We start from the raw sequence: 12,703 nt of genomic DNA, 5'->3' as shown, positions 1-12,703 counted from the left end.
TTTGTGATTGTGAGTTGCCCTTTGGCCACTTTTTTCCTTTAAAACCTACCCTTCTAGCTTTCCCGTCTTAGTTTAAAAAAAAAAAAAAGAGTTTTGTTACTTTAGTCTAATCCTAGTTGCTTAAGGAAATCTCATTATCGAGCCCTGAGTCCATGACAGCAGGGGAACGGATCTTCTTCTCCTCACGTATGACCACTCTGCAGTCCATTTCCAATGCATCCATGAGGCTTATCTGTTACGCAGTTGAGGGTACATCTAGACCAGCCAGTTCCGGCATTGCAATTTGGCATCCTGCCTGGGTGCAGCTGTGTCATTTTGCAGAACCTTTTAAGGCATCATTCATCAATTCTGCCTTTGACAGTTCTTCCCTCTTTGGACTGACAGTACAAGGCACACTGTCCTGTAGCAAGACAGATGGAAAGACCATGTCTGGTGTCAGAATCCACTTCTCCACTCTGCAAGGGGGAAAGAAGTTATGGGTCAGAAAGTTCCAGGGTCCTTTCCAGGTCACTCAGGGAAAGTTCCCCCAAGGATAGATGGGGACAATAATTCAAGTGATAAATGCCACCCATGTGGCAGAGGAGGTCCGCTAAATCAGGGATCTCTGGATTCTCTTTCAGAGAAATCCTTGCAGCATCCCTGAAGCATTGCTTGACTGTCCATCTGTGGAGGCAGTCGGGGGATGTTGTTCCTTGCACCTAAAAGCCTGGTAAGCCATCATGACAGACTGAAGGGTGGAAGGAATTATATCCAGAGGTTACTCCATTCCCTTTTTAAACCTCCCCAAGCCAAAACAACACCCCCCCAATGTTCCACCCAATCAGAGGGAGGTGGCAACTTTGGAAATCTCAAAGTTGCTTAAAAAAACAGTCATCCAGGAGGTCCCACCAGACCAGCATGGATCAAGAGTTTACTCCCAGTTCTTTTTAGTTCCAAAGAAAACAGGAGACCTCAGGCCCATTCTGGACCTAATTTACTTCAACAAATTAGTGAAACACATGAAGTTCAGAATGGTCACGGTTCAGTTCATCCTTCCCTTTCTTCAAAGGATGACTGGATGTGCTCGATAGAACTGAAGGATATGAAGTAGCATGTCAAAATGAATAGATGCTCCAGAAGGTACCACCATTTCAGGCAGGGAGCCAGTCACTACCAATTTTGTGTGCTTCTATTTGGTCTCACCACAGCCCCCGGGGTGTTCACCAAATGCATGACAGTAGTTGCAGCTCACATCAGACTGCAGAGATTCTGTGTGTTTCCTTATCTGGATCTCTGGCTCCTAGTCGCACCAACCAGACATCTACTGATCCAGGCGGGGACTTTTTCTTACAATTGGCTCCAACCTTAGACATCACTATAAATCTTCAGAAGTCGCTATAACAACCAGTACAAAATGATAGATTTTACAGAAGCCTATTTGGACACAAATAAAACCCTGACCTATCTTCCTCCAGACAGGATTGTTTCACTGAGGATGCATATCAAACAAATTCTACCTGTTCCATTTCCTCCAGCAAATTCCTTCCGAAAGTTCGCTTACACATGAGAGTTATTCAGTGGATGTTCTCAGTTCAATGGTCCCTTCTACACCAGCCTCTGAATCATCCTATAAGACTTTCTCAGGTGTGCAGAAATTCTCTTTTGTGGTGGCTTCATGATTCAGAAGTCAAACAAGGTTGACCGTTCATTATTCCCACTCCCATTGCTATGCTGACCACAGACACCTCCAAGCAGGGGTGGGGGGGTATTACCTGGGTTGGACAGTTCACAGCATCCTGCATATCAATGTCCTAGAGATGAGGGCAGTGCTTCTGGGGTTGCAAGCACTTCACTCTCTTCTCTCTCTATGGACAATTATAATTCAAACTGACATCATGTCTTTTGTCTGATACATAAACAAACAAGGTGGAACCAGGTCTTACCCTCTTAGTTAAGAAGCAATGAGAGTGTGACAATGGGCTGACTCTACCAGCTGCTTTCTAATTGCAATGCACTTTCTGGGGGGAGCACAACACACTGGCCGACAGGCTCAGCAGAGTCTTATTGATGCCTCAGGAGTGGTCTCTGAATCAGTTAGTGGTAAACAGAAATTTCCTCAAATGGGGTCAACCTTGCTGTGACCTCTTCCTGTCTCCCCTGAACACCAAATGCAGCAGGTACTTTGCCTTGATTCCACCACAGGGACAGACACCAAGAGATGCTCTAGTCCATGATTGGCCCCCAGTCTACTTTATGCATTCCCACCTGTTTCTCTGATCCCCAAATTTCTTCAGAAAGCAAGCAGGTTAAAGAGCAAAGTGATCCTCATTGCTACATTTTGGCCTCGACAAGTCTGGTTTACTTTCTTGTGGTCTCATCTGACTTGCCAACCATGGATGCTGGAACTCTTTACAGATCCTTTATCTCACCCCTCAGGGCAACTCCATCCGGATCTTCACAACTTGAAATTAACCGCATGTTTTCTCCAATTCCAGTGATGGCTAGACACTCCAGGCTTTCTGTCCGAGTTCAGAGGATTTTGATTTCCTCCCTTAAGAACTCTACCAGGAAGATTTATAAAAGTAAGTGGAAAGGGTTTTCCATTTGGGCCCAACAGTATTGCAGTGACCTGCTCACGGTGCTCATTTCAGCAGGTGTGGACTTTCTAGCTGGTCTATTTCTTTCTGGGGCCATTTTCTCTGCTGCCAGAGTTCAGCTGGCAGCCATTTCCAAATTCCATATTGGAGAAAATGGTGGATCCTTAGCTTCTTCTAGGCTTTGCAAAGCTTTTTTCAGAGGTACTTTTCTTCTTCGTCTCCCTATCAAAGATCCTGCACCCCATGGGATTTCATGTTGGTTCTCCAAGCTCTGATCTTACTTCTCTTTGAACCTGCTGCAAAGGCAGATTTAAAATTTTTATCCTGGAAAACAGCTTTCTTAGTAGCCATTACTTCTGTCAAAAGGGTATCAGAACTTCAAGCCATATCTTCCACATCTCCCTACCTTATCTTTCATAAAGACACAGTTACTCTATGTAATAATCCCCCTTTCTTACCCAAGGTCACTTCAGTAAATATTATTAATCAATCCATCAACCTCCCTGTGTTCTTCCCAAATTTTCAGAAAAAGGGAGAATATATGTTACATCTCTTAGACGTTCATAGACACTTCTATTGGGATAGAACAAAATCTTTCAGAAAATCTGGCCAGCTGTTTGTGGCTTTCTCAGAATCCAAAAAATGGAAAGCTGCTGTCAAAGCTACCATAGCTCAATGGCTATGAGACTATATCTCTTATTTTTATTCATCAAAGAATATTCATTTACCTGGGCAAGTGAGAGCTCTTTCCTCAAGGTCCATAGCCAAGTCTTTGGCCTTTTGATCTAGGGTTTCTTTGGAAGACATTTGTGTGGATGTTTCAAGGGCAAGTTTTCACACCTTTATCTTGCATTACAAACATGTTATCATCTCCAGATATAGGGCTGCTTTTGGCTCTGCAGTTCTGCAGAATGACCATCCTTGAGGCCACCCAGATCTATGTAGCTAGGGACTCTCTCCCACAGGTTTGATTAAGACTGAACAACATCAGATAAAGAAGTTATGTACTCACCATAATGTTCCATCTGTGTTGTCTGCTTCAGTCTTCATCAACCTTCCCTCCCTCCTTCCCCCCTTCCTTGTATCTGAAGAGCCTGGGAACAGGTAAGCAAAAACTGAGGTTACTGCTACTCAATGCTAGAAGTCTAAATCTTAAAATGCACTCACTTGAGGCACTCCTTAAAATGGAGAATATTGATATCTGTGCACTGACTGAGACCTGGTTCAAGGCTCTAGAGAGCACCCCTGCATTACTAGGCTATAACTCATACCACACTTTTCGGCCATCTAACCTGGACCACAACACAAAAGGTGGAGGTGTGTCCATATTCATTAAGGATATCCACACCTCCAGGCTAGTTGCACAGCATAATGCATCAGAGGTTATCCAAGTTCAACTAACTCTGGGCAAAACTGCAATCCAAATTGTAGCTTGCTACAGATCTCCCACCATGCCCCAGGATTCCCACTCCTCTTTTCTTGATATACTGGAAAATGGTATGGTTCAACCAAACACCCTAATAATGGGCGGTTTCAACTACCCCACCAATAACTGGGAAAACTACTCATGTACCAACTCCTTTGCTCAGCGCTTTCTGGAATTCATAAATTCCAATGCCCTGGATCAACTTCTCCACACCCCCACCAGGGGCAACAATATCCTAGACCTAGTCATTACCAACATGAGTGACCAGTCTTCCACACCTGAAGTCAACTCCTCGTTGGTCACTTCCGACCATAACCTAATCACCCTAGATATCCACATCCCGCCCTCACCCACTATTAAGGAAACCACGGTTAAAAATGTTTCCAAAGCCAACTTCATGCTTCTTAAGACAGAAGTGGTGAACTTCATGACACCCATGCAGATGGACAATACAGTTACGACTGCTGAATCCTACACACATGCTCTCTATAAGCACTTACACGAGTGCATGGATCGTGCTATCCCAAACAGAACCAAGATGTTATCCTCCAAAAAGAGGAAGCCAATCTGGTGGTCCCCTGCCATAAACAAACTTTACCACAGAAGGAAGAAACTGTTGCAAAAGAGAGTAAAATCCCATGAGTGGAGGAGCTCCCTGGTCAGCCACAGTAAGATGCTGAGATATATAATATATATATATATATATATATATATATATATATATATATATATATATATATATGTATATATATATATATATATATATATATATATATAAAATAAGATCCTCCAAAGCTAGCTACGAAAACAAAATCGCTACTAATCACCTCCACGTATACTTTCAAAAACTCTACCTATAGCCCTGAAAGAAAATACATGTTGGGAATTGGTATCACTGGTATGTTTTGCTAAGGCATTTTGTGAACTGCCTTTTCTTATGTGGTACACATGTTCCCTGATTCTTTCTTTAAAATTTCTGTCAGTTTTACCTACATAAAATTTGCTACAAATATTACATGTAGCGAGATATACTATATGTAGGGAATCACATCGAGCATTGATATTAAAAGTAAAAACCTCTTGTGTATCTGGATGTTGAAAGGATGTGTTAGTATCTATATACCTGCAGAAATTGCATTTACCACAAGGTCTGTTACCTTTGACTCCACTTGGACAAGTATTCTCTTTATAATGACATAACTGTCTGTGTAGGGACTTCTGATTTTTAAAAGTAAACTGTGGTTTAACTCCAATATATTTTTTAATCTGTGTATCAGACATTAACATTTTCCAATTTTTATTAATAATGTCAGTATAGTGTTGTATGTCTCTAGCATAACTGAAACATAACCTCAAAGGCTGTAAGTTTGAAGTGCATCTATTTTTCTGATTGGTAACATTACGTTTAGAAAAGTAAGGCTTGGCTTTATTTTGTATGAATCTCAAGACATTGCTTAGTCCTTGGTTTATAAGGTTAGGTTCATAGCCCCTTTGTTTCAACTCAACCTGTACTTTGGTGAGTTGCAAATCAAAATCACTGGCACTAGCATTCAATCTAGAAGCGCGAAAGAATTGGTTCTGTGCCACATTCTTAAATATAAAATCAGGGTGCATACTGTCCCTATATAATAAATTATTAACATGACATTCTTTCCTGTATAACTTCACATTGAACTGACCTTTCGAGTCCTGTAATACAGTAACATCCAGAAAATTAATCTCAGTCAAAGAATGATTTACTGTAAACCTTAAAAAAGTTGTGGTATTAATAAACTCTACAAAACTGTCAAATTCAGATACTGTACCTTCCCAAATCAAAAAGAGGTCATCCACAAACCTTCTAAAAAATATAATCTTATTTTTGAATTTAACATTTTCTAAAATGGCTTGTTCCCAACATAACATCGCAACATTAGCGTAGCTGTTGGCGCAGGAGGTCCCCATGGCAACTCCTTGTCGTTGCCAATAAAATTTATCTTGAAAAATAAAGACATTGTTTTCTAGAACCAATTTCAGTAGCATGCATATAGATCTTATAAAACTACTATCGTGTTTGCCACAGTCAGTCAACACTTTGGCAACACTGTTAATACCATATTCATTCGGCATAACCATAAAACAAGGAAACTACATCAAGTGTAGCTAACAACATATGTTTACCCTTCACTGGTTCTATATCATGTGTGAAAACATATAAATCTTTGACAAAATGTTCAGTATCCTTTAAAATATGACAAGTTTCATCAATCAAAGGTCTTAATGTTATCTCTAAATAAATCGAGATTGATTCAGTGCACCTGTTTCTCCCAGCTACAATAGGTCTCATGGGAGGACTTTTTAGGTCCTTATGTATTTTGGGAAGACCTTGAATAATGGGTACAGCTGGACTGAGTATCAAAAAATAATTATACAGGTTAATATCTATTAAACTAGAAGTAAACATGTCTTTTAATATTTTATGTACTGTGCTAATCATCTTATTGACATAAGTTTTACTTATAATTTTATAAAACAAATCATCACTCAACAGCAGCAGCATTTTGTTGACATAATCATCCTTATCCAAGACAACAGTGGGGCCTCCCTTATCAGCAGGTCGTATTATGATCGTAGGGTTAGACTGTAGGTTTTTATTGTTAGGTATTCATCTTTCTTTAAATTATGCCACCTCTTCCTATCAACCTTATTGTTTAATTCATGAAAAACTTTGTAAGCATCATCAATACATAGCTTTTCAAATACAGAAAGAACAGAGTTCAACTGTGGAGTGAAGGTACTCATTTTTTTAAAAACTGAACCTTGAATGTCAATATTGTTCTCAAACATTAACTTCAACATTAAATTTCTAGTGAAAAGTTTAATGTCTATGATAACATCACCTATGTTGGAGTCCATAGTTGGAATAAAAGACAGTCCTTTGTTTAAAACATTATATTCAGCTTCAAAGTGTGTTTTGACAAGTTCAAAACAAGTTTTTCATGTTGAGAAAAGCTTTTTTATGTTGTAAGGACTCAGCAAGCTGTCCGTTTGCTTCCGTTTGTTTCTGGTTGTGCTTCTCCCCCTCGACTCCGCTTGTTCCATCTTTCCTCAACCTCGACTCACAGATCTGTTTCTGGTAGGTAAAGGGAAACGTAGCCCCGTAGAATGTGGACTGCCTAAAAAATCAGGTGTAGCAGGTAAAAGTTCATCGATGCCCTCTTGTATGCTGCCATTACCCTCTCGATGCATTTGGGCTTGAGTTACCGTGACTTTCTTTCTGGTAACTGCTGGATCGCTATTGGGGCATTCGCAACCTAGCCCAGCAGTTGCAGAGCTCCGCCCTTTAGAATCTCTGGGCGTGTTCTCAGTCTCGGTATTCACATGCAAAATACTAGTGCTGTTGGTAGTATTATCATTTAAAGATGTACGTTGAGTTGATTCAGACCCACGGCCATTACTGACATGATTAAAGCTGGTTGAAGATGCTATTCTCAGCCACATAAAAACTTGACCGGCCGAGAAATCCGTTCTGTCCCTTATTAATTTTTTAAGCTTAATCTGTGTCAGCCTACGACCATAGGCAGACACATTATCTAATATATCATTAAAAAATTTGGTTAAAATACTAGATTCATACTTGGCACAGATATCTAGATATTTTGATTTCACCATTGACAATAGTTTAATTTCTTCTTTCTCTGCCGATTCCACTAACAGTTTCAGATAAACAAAACTGGTCTGTATATTCAATTTCTGCCAAGCAGAAAGCAAAGATGGATCACAGTCTGTTTGAGCAGACATTTTTTAAATTCTGAGACCCCTAGGGATAATGCCTTCAGAAATACATGTCTGCATATGATATTTCTCAAACCGAGTCCGTTTTAACTTCAGTAAGTCTTTTTCAATGGCAAACAACTCACTCTTCAGTGCAACAAAATCAATATTAGCAGCATCATCATTTTCTACAGTGGTATTTCCACTCAGCAAGGGGTTATTTTGTTCGCTCACCTTCAAAATAAATTGACCCACATTGTCACTAGTCCATAGATTTTTTTAAATGGGTAAATAGTCCAGTTCCACATCTCCCAAGTTAGAATTAATACCTGTTGCCATAATTCTGGATCTGCTTGAGCAGTGAAGACAAATAAATAACAGTAAAAAAGTTCCAACTTCAACCAGATACCTCAGAAAAAAAATAAAATCTGTCAAAACAGCAAAAACACTGAGGTAAGGCTCCAGGCTTCAAAGGTTTATTGTTCATAAAAACAAGACACAAGCGCTTTCACCCTGTGGGCTTCTTCAGGTGTAATAAATCAAGGTACTAGCTCCTCTATTTATACCAATTAACACATACAGCTTAGAACATTCTTAAAGGTATATTCAAGATATAAGCTCTGTATTAAACAATACTAGTAAAATACAAAAGTCCAAAACACATAAATACAATATAAATATAAAAACATTTTATCTGCGCAGGGGTTTATTTCTTAGAGCTGGTTTTAGAGGGATATTTTCATTCAAGCCATGACCTATAGTAGCTTTAAGTCTAATGATCCATCTGGCCTCTATGTTTTTAGTTTTTATCTTGACATCACCTCCACGTATACTTTCAAAAACTCTACCTATAGCCCTGAAAGAAAATACATGTTGGGAATTGGTATCACTGGTATGTTTTGCTAAGGCATTGTGTCAACTGCCTTTTCCTATGTGGTACACATGTTCCCTGATTCTTTCTTTAAAAGTTCTGTCAGTTTTACCTACATAAAATTTGCTACAAATATTACATATAGCGAGATATACTATATGTAGGGAATCACATTGAGCATTGATATTAAAAGTAAAAACCTCTTGTGTATCTGGATGTTGAAAGGATGTGTTAGTATCTATATACCTGCAGAAATTGCATTTACCACAAGGTCTGCTACCTTTGACTCCACTTGGACAAGTATTCTCTTTATAATGACATAACTGTCTGTGTAGGGACTTCTGATTTTAAAAGTAAACTGTGGTTTAACTCCAATATATTTTTTTAATCTGTGTAGCAGACATTAAAATTTTCCAATTTTTATTAATAATGTCAGTATAATGTTGTATGTCTCTAGCATAACTGAAACATAACCTCAAAGGCTGTAAGTTTGAAGTGCATCTATTTTTCTGATTGGTTTATATACCAATTATGAGTTGTTCTTTCTGATTTTGGCCACGACTTTGGTCATTTTGTTATACACACACACACACACACACACACACACACACACACACACACACACATGATCAAAGTTTTGAAATCTTGAAATTCTGAACAGAGATCTGTATACAGCGCGGAATGGGAGGTTTCCCTTTTCCTCGCTGTAGTGCAATCTCGGAGTTGGAATATTTAATTAGAGGGGTTGAGAAACTTGGTTTAGTATTTTTTTTTTTTTGATTCATTTCAGAGTTTGCGAGATTTCAAAACTTCAATCATATGGTCTCAACCATATGAAATTTGAAGTTTTGGAAATTTGACATTCTGAAGTGAATATATATATATAAATATATATATATAAATATATATATATATATATATATATATATATATATATATATATATATTTTGATATATACACATATATATGTATATATATATATATATATATATATATATATATATATATATATATATATATATATATATATATATATATATATGTATGTGTGTGTGTGTGTTGAGAAACTTGGTTTAGTATTTTTTTTTTTTATTCATTTCAGAGTTTCGAGATTTCAAAACTTCAATCATATGGTCTCAACCATATGAAATTTGAAGTTTTGGAAATTTGACATTCAAATATATATATATATATATATATATATATATATATATATATATATATATATATGGGTCTACTTCTGTTGGTCGACAACCCATTTCACTGACACTCATTTGGTCGACAGCTCATTTGATCGACAAAAAGTATTCAAGGCAAAAACCTGGGATTTGCCCCCATCCCCACTGTTGTGCGACTGTGGAGTTGTTATATATAGTTGGGGGGGGCACAGCCCCCCACATTGGGGTGTGTGGGGGGCGAAGCCCCCCACCTAGAATGTTTGCCGATCAAATGAGCTGTCGACCAAATGAGTGTCAGTGAAATGGGTTGTCGACCAACAGAAGTAGACCCATATATATATGTATGTATGGATATATACACACACACATATATATATGTATATATATATATATATATATATATATATATATATATATATATGTGTGTGTGTGTGTGTGTGTATTTTCTCCAGTTTCAAATATATTGAAAGGAAGATAAATTATGGAGTAATGTTTTATACTACAATTTGGTTATATTCAAAACTGCAAATTTATGTATAACCATATATGAGACAAGAGGAAAATTAGAGTTTGGTAAATGATGCTCAGATAATATTACTGCGCTGGTCCCAGCTCAGACACACATATGGACAGACGAAACACACACACACACACACACACACACACACACACACACACACACACACACACACACACACACACACACACACACACACTGAGTCTTTACAGAGCCACAACTGGAAGAATAATGCATATGCATGCATATATAAAAAAGAATGTAGTTACTATTTATTTCCAACCATTTTATAATTTGTATGAGGAAGGTAGATTATTTAGTGCTGTTCTGCATTAATATTTGGTTCTTCTTAAAAACTCCATGTTTATGGATCAGTGGTTGCAGTCTGAAACATCAATCACTCATCAGAAAATATTTTTTCAAGCTGTAAATAACAGTGAATACTCATATGAATATTATTTTCAATGGAGTTTTTGCCAACAGCCTTTTGTATGGGATTCTGGTACAGCAGGTAAGGGAATTTGCCCCTGCCCCGCTGTTGTACGATATCAGTTGCCATATATAATTACCATGGGGTGGGCTGGTAGAGGTGGGGCTTGCCCTATAAAAATTACTTTTAATTGTTGGTTTTGATAACTTTAGATTCGTTCTAAAATTATTGCTCTTTTGATGGTCATTATTGTGAATGCTCAATGTTTGATGATAGATTCGTATCAACATATATCATATGACAGTACATTGATACTGCTGGTTTGAATTTGTAACAGTTCTCAGTAATGCTGTTATATCTGACTTAACAGTCATTTTTTCCAAAATTTCACGTTCATACTCATTGACTGAAAAGCTGTTTAATAAGGTGTAACAGTCAGTATCTAATAGTGATACTGTAAAGACTCAGTCCAAGCCTTGTATACTTTTTGATATAATATTTCCACAGATGATGGGATGTGGAACTTGCACCTCTTTCTTTAGTCTGTTTTCTAATTTGCCATTTCACTTTTAACAATTTGTTAACTGAATCGTGTATCCTACAAATAAGTTTTCAGCAAATGTCGATACAATAAAAGAATTTACTTGAGAGCCACTTTCTATGAACCTGAAAATATTTTGCACTTGGAGAAATGGCTGCATATTCCCTGTGGGTATAAACTCTCAACAGTTACTAAATTATTTGTACTAGTTTCAGAATTGCAGAACAGCAGGAAAAGTACAAAATGTATTATCACTGAAAATATCCATCAGTATCGGGATGTGGTGAATGTGCCCTCTTACAGCTGTCTGCTTCCTGTAAAAATCAGAGTTTATTTTCTATGTTTTCAATCAATTTTTTATTAGTTTTTGATTCCCGTTATTTTTCTTCTAATCATAAATTATTAATTAATTTATAATAAAAATGTACTTCAATAAAAGAATCAAAGTGGCACTAAATGTACACCAATAATTTTTGCATTTTTTAATCCCAAAAACATACCCCAGGATTCACGAAGCCTCCGTGTAAGAGTTATAACTCTTACACGGAGGCTGCAGTTAAACGGAGTGATGTCAGCATGCTCTGCATATTCATGAGAGCATGCTGAATCACACCTAAGTCGAACACGGTCCGTGTAAGACAGTAGGGGGTGTCCGTAGGCTGAGCCCTGCAAGCGGACATGCCCCAGAAGTGTAAAAGTGCCCAAAGTAGACACCCACAACAGAGTCCACGGAAATGTGAATAAACACAACACAACACATGCCCCTACAGACTATTAAACATAAAACAATCTAAATGAACATGTCATATTTTTTTTAAATTGTAAAGATGTTTAACCGTGAGTGCGCTCGTTTGCTGGCGTGCCGTAAGCGCAGCTACAGTTAGCAGTCAATGGGAAAGCATATAAGAGCTAAATATGCAAAATAAGCCAGGAAGCAATAGCGTAGCGGTAGAGATGCCGGCTGCAGAGCAGGCATTCATGGTTCGAGCCCCCACAACACAAAATTTTTTTTGCAAAATAAGCAGGAAACAAGTCCCTGACACATATGTACACATAAAACCAGAATATATGTAAAATGCAATGAAATATCCCATTTATATTGAATAAATGTGAGCTAAGAAATGAATATAAACTGCCAGATGTGCCCATAGCTGAGCTACAGTACAACAGAGTGAGTGTATGTGCCCGTAGATAAGCATTGGTCCAACTGGTGCAAACTGAGTGCCCGTAGCTGAGCAGTGGTTTACCATGCTAAATATATGTGCTCCTAACTGAGCTGAGCGGAATATGCATGCCGATAGCCAAATGAGGCTTAAACCAGCTTACCCAGTTTGCGCGGAGCTGCGCACCGCGCAAACAAGCTAACCGACGGGCAGCGGTGAGCAAGCCGTATCAAAACTGCCTTTACAC

Source organism: Protopterus annectens, chromosome 1.part0 (genome assembly GCF_019279795.1).
Source record: "Protopterus annectens isolate FY-2018-M chromosome 1.part0, PAN1.0, whole genome shotgun sequence".
In the NCBI taxonomy this organism is placed as follows: Eukaryota; Metazoa; Chordata; order Ceratodontiformes; family Protopteridae; genus Protopterus; species Protopterus annectens.
The sequence above is the reverse complement of the archived record's forward strand: the minus strand, read 5'-3'. Positions refer to the sequence as shown.